General features: G+C 40.2%; 1 pseudogene; it reads right to left on the reverse strand.

Annotated features, from left to right (window-relative positions):
* Positions 1 to 7659: 7659 nt before the first annotated feature.
* Positions 7660 to 7866, reverse strand: LOC142260488 (U2 spliceosomal RNA; annotated as a pseudogene).
* Between the last annotated feature and the right edge of the window lie 1781 nt (positions 7867 to 9647).

Here is a 9647-nt window from a genome sequence, read left to right on the forward strand (position 1 = left end):
GGCATTTCGCGCATACATGAAATGAACACATTTTTCTCCAAAACTATAACAGATGCAAGCTTGTCCTGTTTGGTGGAGATAATATTTAATAAAATAAGTAGAAATCTACTAAAAGTTTCGTTTGTTTATATTGCCATCCTGAGATAATCGTCTCCATGCTCCAAATCCATTTTAAAGCCATTTCAAAGGCATTTTGCGCATACATGAAATGAACACATTTTTCTCCAAAACTATAACACATGCAAGCTTGTCCTGTTTGGTGGAGATGATATTTAATAAAATAAGTAGAAATCCACTAAAAGTTTTGTTTGGTTATCTTGCAATCCCGAGATAATCGTCTCCATGCTCCAAATCCATTTTAAAGCCATTTTTAAGGCATTTCGCGCATACATGAAATGAACACATTTTTCTCCAAAACTATAACAGATGCAAGCTTGTCCTGTTTGGTGGAGATGATATTTAATAAAATAAGTAGAAATCCACTAAAAGTTTTGTTTGGTTATCTTGCAATCCCGAGATAATCGTCTCCATGCTCCAAATCCATTTTAAAGCCATTTTTAAGGCATTTCGCGCATACATGAAATGAACACATTTTTCTCCAAAACTATAACAGATGCAAGCTTGTCCTGTTTGGTGGAGATAATATTTAATAAAATAAGTAGAAATCTACTAAAAGTTTCGTTTGTTTATATTGCCATCCTGAGATAATCGTCTCCATGCTCCAAATCCATTTTAAAGCCATTTCAAAGGCATTTTGCGCATACATGAAATGAACACATTTTTCTCCAAAACTATAACACATGCAAGCTTGTCCTGTTTGGTGGAGATGATATTTAATAAAATAAGTAGAAATCCACTAAAAGTTTTGTTTGGTTATCTTGCAATCCCGAGATAATCGTCTCCATGCTCCAAATCCATTTTAAAGCCATTTTTAAGGCATTTCGCGCATACATGAAATGAACACATTTTTCTCCAAAACTATAACAGATGCAAGCTTGTCCTGTTTGGTGGAGATGATATTTAATAAAATAAGTAGAAATCCACTAAAAGTTTTGTTTGGTTATCTTGCAATCCCGAGATAATCGTCTCCATGCTCCAAATCCATTTTAAAGCCATTTTTAAGGCATTTCGCGCATACATGAAATGAACACATTTTTCTCCAAAACTATAACAGATGCAAGCTTGTCCTGTTTGGTGGAGATGATATTTAATAAAATAAGTAGAAATCCACTAAAAGTTTTGTTTGGTTATCTTGCAATCCCGAGATAATCGTCTCCATGCTCCAAATCCATTTTAAAGCCATTTTTAAGGCATTTCGCGCATACATGAAATGAACACATTTTTCTCCAAAACTATAACAGATGCAAGCTTGTCCTGTTTGGTGGAGATGATATTTAATAAAATAAGTAGAAATCCACTAAAAGTTTTGTTTGGTTATCTTGCAATCCCGAGATAATCGTCTCCATGCTCCAAATCCATTTTAAAGCCATTTTTAAGGCATTTCACGCATACATGAAATGAACACATTTTTCTCCAAAACTATAACAGATGCAAGCTTGTCCTGTTTGGTGGAGATAATATTTAATAAAATAAGTAGAAATCTACTAAAAGTTTCGTTTGTTTATATTGCCATCCTGAGATAATCGTCTCCATGCTCCAAATCCATTTTAAAGCCATTTTTAAGGCATTTCGCGCATACATGAAATGAACACATTTTTCTCCAAAACTATAACAGATGCAAGCTTGTCCTGTTTGGTGGAGATGATATTTAATAAAATAAGTAGAAATCCACTAAAAGTTTTGTTTGGTTATCTTGCAATCCCGAGATAATCGTCTCCATGCTCCAAATCCATTTTAAAGCCATTTTTAAGGCATTTCGCGCATACATGAAATGAACACATTTTTCTCCAAAACTATAACAGATGCAAGCTTGTCCTGTTTGGTGGAGATGATATTTAATAAAATAAGTAGAAATCCACTAAAAGTTTTGTTTGGTTATATTGCAATCCCGAGATAATCGTCTCCATGCTCCAAATCCATTTTAAAGCCATTTTTAAGGCATTTCGCGCATACATGAAATGAACACATTTTTCTCCAAAACTATAACAGATGCAAGCTTGTCCTGTTTGGTGGAGATGATATTTAATAAAATAAGTAGAAATCCACTAAAAGTTTTGTTTGGTTATCTTGCAATCCCGAGATAATCGTCTCCATGCTCCAAATCCATTTTAAAGCCATTTTTAAGGCATTTCGCGCATACATGAAATGAACACATTTTTCTCCAAAACTATAACAGATGCAAGCTTGTCCTGTTTGGTGGAGATAATATTTAATAAAATAAGTAGAAATCTACTAAAAGTTTCGTTTGTTTATATTGCCATCCTGAGATAATCGTCTCCATGCTCCAAATCCATTTTAAAGCCATTTCAAAGGCATTTTGCGCATACATGAAATGAACACATTTTTCTCCAAAACTATAACACATGCAAGCTTGTCCTGTTTGGTGGAGATGATATTTAATAAAATAAGTAGAAATCCACTAAAAGTTTTGTTTGGTTATCTTGCAATCCCGAGATAATCGTCTCCATGCTCCAAATCCATTTTAAAGCCATTTTTAAGGCATTTCGCGCATACATGAAATGAACACATTTTTCTCCAAAACTATAACAGATGCAAGCTTGTCCTGTTTGGTGGAGATGATATTTAATAAAATAAGTAGAAATCCACTAAAAGTTTTGTTTGGTTATCTTGCAATCCCGAGATAATCGTCTCCATGCTCCAAATCCATTTTAAAGCCATTTTTAAGGCATTTCGCGCATACATGAAATGAACACATTTTTCTCCAAAACTATAACAGATGCAAGCTTGTCCTGTTTGGTGGAGATGATATTTAATAAAATAAGTAGAAATCCACTAAAAGTTTTGTTTGGTTATCTTGCAATCCCGAGATAATCGTCTCCATGCTCCAAATCCATTTTAAAGCCATTTTTAAGGCATTTCGCGCATACATGAAATGAACACATTTTTCTCCAAAACTATAACAGATGCAAGCTTGTCCTGTTTGGTGGAGATGATATTTAATAAAATAAGTAGAAATCCACTAAACGTTTTGTTTGGTTATCTTGCAATCCCGAGATAATCGTCTCCATGCTCCAAATCCATTTTAAAGCCATTTTTAAGGCATTTCGCGCATACATGAAATGAACACATTTTTCTCCAAAACTATAACAGATGCAAGCTTGTCCTGTTTGGTGGAGATGATATTTAATAAAATAAGTAGAAATCCACTAAAAGTTTTGTTTGGTTATCTTGCAATCCCGAGATAATCGTCTCCATGCTCCAAATCCATTTTAAAGCCATTTTTAAGGCATTTCGCGCATACATGAAATGAACACATTTTTCTCCAAAACTATAACAGATGCAAGCTTGTCCTGTTTGGTGGAGATGATATTTAATAAAATAAGTAGAAATCCACTAAAAGTTTTGTTTGGTTATCTTGCAATCCCGAGATAATCGTCTCCATGCTCCAAATCCATTTTAAAGCCATTTTTAAGGCATTTCGCGCATACATGAAATGAACACATTTTTCTCCAAAACTATAACAGATGCAAGCTTGTCCTGTTTGGTGGAGATAATATTTAATAAAATAAGTAGAAATCTACTAAAAGTTTCGTTTTTTTATATTGCCATCCTGAGATAATCGTCTCCATGCTCCAAATCCATTTTAAAGCCATTTCAAAGGCATTTTGCGCATACATGAAATGAACACATTTTTCTCCAAAACTATAACACATGCAAGCTTGTCCTATTTGGTGGAGATGATATTTAATAAAATAAGTAGAAATCCACTAAAAGTTTTGTTTGGTTATCTTGCAATCCCGAGATAATCGTCTCCATGCTCCAAATCCATTTTAAAGCCATTTTTAAGGCATTTCGCGCATACATGAAATGAACACATTTTTCTCCAAAACTATAACAGATGCAAGCTTGTCCTATTTGGTGGAGATGATATTTAATAAAATAAGTAGAAATCCACTAAAAGTTTTGTTTGGTTATCTTGCAATCCCGAGATAATCGTCTCCATGCTCCAAATCCATTTTAAAGCCATTTTTAAGGCATTTCGCGCATACATGAAATGAACACATTTTTCTCCAAAACTATAACAGATGCAAGCTTGTCCTGTTTGGTGGAGATGATATTTAATAAAATAAGTAGAAATCCACTAAAAGTTTTGTTTGGTTATCTTGCAATCCCGAGATAATCGTCTCCATGCTCCAAATCCATTTTAAAGCCATTTTTAAGGCATTTCGCGCATACATGAAATGAACACATTTTTCTCCAAAACTATAACAGATGCAAGCTTGTCCTGTTTGGTGGAGATGATATTTAATAAAATAAGTAGAAATCCACTAAACGTTTTGTTTGCTTATCTTGCAATCCCGAGATAATCGTCTCCATGCTCCAAATCCATTTTAAAGCCATTTTTAAGGCATTTCGCGCATACATGAAATGAACACATTTTTCTCCAAAACTATAACAGATGCAAGCTTGTCCTGTTTGGTGGAGATGATATTTAATAAAATAAGTAGAAATCCACTAAAAGTTTTGTTTGGTTATCTTGCAATCCCGAGATAATCGTCTCCATGCTCCAAATCCATTTTAAAGCCATTTTTAAGGCATTTCGCGCATACATGAAATGAACACATTTTTCTCCAAAACTATAACAGATGCAAGCTTGTCCTGTTTGGTGGAGATGATATTTAATAAAATAAGTAGAAATCCACTAAAAGTTTTGTTTGGTTATCTTGCAATCCCGAGATAATCGTCTCCATGCTCCAAATCCATTTTAAAGCCATTTTTAAGGCATTTCGCGCATACATGAAATGAACACATTTTTCTCCAAAACTATAACAGATGCAAGCTTGTCCTGTTTGGTGGAGATAATATTTAATAAAATAAGTAGAAATCTACTAAAAGTTTCGTTTTTTTATATTGCCATACTGAGATAATCGTCTCCATGCTCCAAATCCATTTTAAAGCCATTTCAAAGGCATTTTGCGCATACATGAAATGAACACATTTTTCTCCAAAACTATAACACATGCAAGCTTGTCCTATTTGGTGGAGATGATATTTAATAAAATAAGTAGAAATCCACTAAAAGTTTTGTTTGGTTATCTTGCAATCCCGAGATAATCGTCTCCATGCTCCAAATCCATTTTAAAGCCATTTTTAAGGCATTTCGCGCATACATGAAATGAACACATTTTTCTCCAAAACTATAACAGATGCAAGCTTGTCCTATTTGGTGGAGATGATATTTAATAAAATAAGTAGAAATCCACTAAAAGTTTTGTTTGGTTATCTTGCAATCCCGAGATAATCGTCTCCATGCTCCAAATCCATTTTAAAGCCATTTTTAAGGCATTTCGCGCATACATGAAATGAACACATTTTTCTCCAAAACTATAACAGATGCAGTCTCCGAAGAGTGCTCAAATGACATTGCAACAGCATGGGGAAGACCCCTTGAAGCATTTATCACTCAAAAGTCACAGCTGTGAATAATTTTGTCCGCGTTTTACGCCATTTTTACGGACTCACCAGAAAACCTTCCAAAATGACACCAAAATGATTTTTCATAGCGGAAATGTTAAGGGCACATACCCAATAGTGAGATAGAGCTAATGTATGTTACTTTTTGAGATCAATACATGAAAGATTTTACGTAAAACATTGTGTGGCACTCCGATGTCCCTGAGAAGAGACGTACATAAAGGCTGTTTGGGTGGGAGAAGAGCGGAAGCTGTACCGTTGTAAAATGTTTATGATGCTTTTACATGTTTTACCGTTTTATTCTTTTTCAGTTGTGAAAATAAAACCGGTGATGGACGGGCAGCCCGCGGACGGTCTGCATTTTACTATAGGGGAATGTGGCGCCCTGGACAAGCCAGGTCGTCACAGGTACTACACCAACACACTCTACACTCCGGCTAGGCACACCGAAGCTAAACACAAATCCTAGTTGCCTTCCTCCAGGGGCTGATGTCCACACCAGGGGGTGGGCCAGGCGGTTGATCCCACCCACCGAGGAGTTCACAGTCCTGGAGGCGGGAAAAGGAGTCAGATTAGAGATCAGTTTTGGAGTTAGAGAAGTGAAGAGGAGAGGAGACTGACCGTGTCCGGGTGTGTGGCCCGGGCACTCAGCAAGGTTGGCAGACGGTGGTGACCTTCTGCAGGAGAGGCTGATTGGAGTGAACCGTACGGACCGGGGATGGGCGGTGGCCCGCCGGTACCAGATCGGGGAGTGAAGAGAAGCCAGCACCATCCGGCAGGGCCTACGGACCCCGACCAGGCTAGGAGTCGCCGTAAAACCGGTCAAATCCGTTAGCGACAGGAACCTCCAGGGTTTCCCAGCAGTCAAGACCCGATTGAAGGCAACAGCTCACACCGTAGAGGGAAGCACAGTCACCGCCAAGGCTACAGTTCCCAGGGCCAGAGCCTGCGGGCAAAAGGGGCTCCCTCAGAATCCATCCAAGCTGGGGAGCGGGTTACCGGTGGGAAGCCCGCTAGATTTTGGGGGAATAAAAGGGGTCCAACACCACATCCCCACAGGTGCACACCCACCCATCAAAGAGAGCTATAAGCCAATACCACCTTCACATTGCCAGTGTACCAAGGACATGTTGAGCAACATGAAGGCGGCTGGGGTTATCCGTGACAGTTGTAGCCTTTGGGCAGCTCTGTTGATCCTATTAAAAAAGAAGGACGGCACCACTCCCCGTATTGAGGAATCGCTAGCTGCATTGAGAACTGCAAATTATTTTTCTACCCTTGATCTCACTAGTCACTATTGGCAAGTGTCCGTTGCTGAGGCAGACCGGGAGAAGACCGCCTTCGCCACCCCTATGGGTCTCTGCGAGTTCAAAAGCATGCCCTTCGAGCTGTGCAATGCGCCAGGAACCTTCCAGAGGCTGATGGAATGCTGCTTGGGACAAGATTTTAGGGTGTATAAAAAGGGAGATTAGATCCCGTGATCCCAACGTATTGTTACACCTCTATAAATCACTTGTAAGGCTACATCTGGAATATGGGAACCAGTTTTGGGCTCCACATTTTAAAAAGGACATTCAGAAGTTAGAGTCAGTTCAAAGGTGGGCAACTAGACTACTACAAGGAATGGAAGGCCTCCCATATGATGACAAGTTGAAAAAGTTATTAAGTGATTATTGGCTGCAATGGGGCTTTCTGGCTGGTGCCAGCCTCTCTTCTTAGCACACAGGAACCACAATCCCTACACCATGCTTCAATGGATTCTCTCATCCCAGCCCAGTAAAACTACATATTTTACACAGTCATAAGCAGCCAAAAGGGATCTATTCTATTCAATTGCAAATGATCTAGATAAGACTGAGAATAAGATACTGCACGGGACATAGCAGAGTTGGTCAAGTTGAGTGGAGATGAGTTTGCTATTTGGCACAGCTTTTTGCATCAATAAAGCAAGTAAAAGGTGTGAAAGATAAAAAAAAGGGTGAAAGTGTGAAAAGTGAATTGGCCAAATTGAGGTGCATATAAAGTTTTTGCTTTCTTTCAATTCACTAATGGGGCTCATTTGAATCAGGTGAATTGAGCTCTGCTTTTGGAAACTGGGTTAAGAAGGGGTGCACCGGTCCTGGAGGTACTGCAATACCAGGTCAATGCGTGGAGTGGACAGAGCAAGATTTTTTCCATCTCCTTGTTCTAAAAATCCATTTAATATATGGTCCCCAGAGAGGGGACGTATCAGATATTAAACTGATAAGAACAGATTTAATTTTTTTTTTTTTCTGTTTATCAGTAGGACTTCAAAATAACAAAGGTGATCGCCTCCCGTTGCCTGGGAACCGTCCAGGCACGAGAGGGCTATGTGTCACCAGAAGGCGCACACACTTCCTCAAGGCCGGCAGACGTGCAATCCCAGGCACCTTCCAGTACCGACCAAGGTAGCGTCCTCCGAAACTACACTTGATCTTAGCCAAAAGGCCGAGAAGCTATAACCCGAATTGGTTACGGCCTTGAGTGGCACCCTGGCCTATACCGGACACATCTTAGGGAGAGGGAGACAAACCCACGCCTACAGAAGACATTTTGTCACCCAAGCCAACCCTTGAAAAGGCTGTTTTGCAGAGCAAAAACAAGAAGAATGGTGCTTTTTGCAGCCGCCGCCCACTGCAATGAATCTGAATAACTCCTCCTTTTGGACACAAGCACCTCCCCTCCCCCTTGCAGTCTTTCCAATTCATGATACAAAAAGACGGACGGACAGGACAGGACAGGCTGCCTGACTTTCCGTCACTGCCACCCTTTGCCATCCTTGCCCGTAGAAAGCCCTTTCATCATCCCCAAACCCTAATCTTTTCCCTTCCCTTCCCAGATGCGTCTCACTCCCTTTTATTAGGAAGTGAGCGCAGCCTTTTCTCCGTTCTGCACATGCGCGACGTTAAACACAAATGCGCAGGCGTGCGTTCCATTACCCTCACTGCATTCCACTCCCATACAGGAAGTGGGCGCAGCTATTACTACGGTCGCACATAAAAGAACCCACGGCCACCACTGCACATAGCTGACTCCACCACAGGACACCCACTTCTACACCAACGCAGGTAAGACAGGATCGGCACCTCTATGCTCCCGTTACAATCAGGCTCAGTCACCATGTGATAACGCTCTCAACTCTTTAGTTGCAGGCTCCCCTTGCTTCACCTCCACTGGCTGTGCTGCCATTTCCTCTCCCACCTGGAAGGTATACTTTATTCCACTATTTTCCTGTTTCTCTATTCCCCCTTTTCCCATAACCTACTTTTATCTGCATTTGTGGGGTATCTATATGCTATTTACATCATAGTTTTATTCATTAATATGGAAGGGAAGAGTGCCCATGAGAGTGTTGAACTGCGGAGAGCAAGAGATTAAGCTGCTCCGATTTGCCACCATTGATAAGCTGTTCTCAGTAGATACACATGCTATCCAAACAGCAGCATCCACCATTGCTTCAGCCCACCCATTCAGTGACAGCTCACCAAGTCAGCCAGAGGAGTGGTGTAAGGAATTACACGTAGGCACTGACTCCACACCTTCACATCACAAGAAGGGGGTCTACAGGCTAGTGCAAGAATACGAGCAAGTCTTCAGCAAACATCCGCTAGACTTTTGAAGAATAAAAGGGGTCAAACACTACATCCCCACAAGTGCACACCCACCCATCAAAGAGAGATATAAGCCAAAACTACCTGCACATTACCAGTGTACCAAGGACATGTTGAGCAACATGAAGGAGGCTGGGGTTATCCGTGACAGTTGTAGCCTCTGGGCAGCTCCGTTGGTCCTGTTAAAGAAGAAGGACAGCACCACTCCCCTGTATTGAGGAATAGCTAGCTGCATTGAGAACTGCAAATTATTTTTCTACCCTTGATCTCACTAGTCGCTATTGGCAAGTGTCCGTTGCTGAGGCAGACCGGGAGAAGACCGCCTTTGCCACCCCGATGGGTCTCTGCGAGTTCAAAAGCATGCCCTTCGAGCTGTGCAATTTGCCAGGAACCTTCCAGAGGCTGATGGAATGCTGCTTGGGACACCGAAACTTTGAAACGGTACTGCTATACCTTTAT

The sequence above is a fragment of the Anomaloglossus baeobatrachus genome, unplaced genomic scaffold, assembly GCF_048569485.1.
Source record: "Anomaloglossus baeobatrachus isolate aAnoBae1 unplaced genomic scaffold, aAnoBae1.hap1 Scaffold_115, whole genome shotgun sequence".
In the NCBI taxonomy this organism is placed as follows: domain Eukaryota; kingdom Metazoa; phylum Chordata; class Amphibia; order Anura; family Aromobatidae; genus Anomaloglossus; species Anomaloglossus baeobatrachus.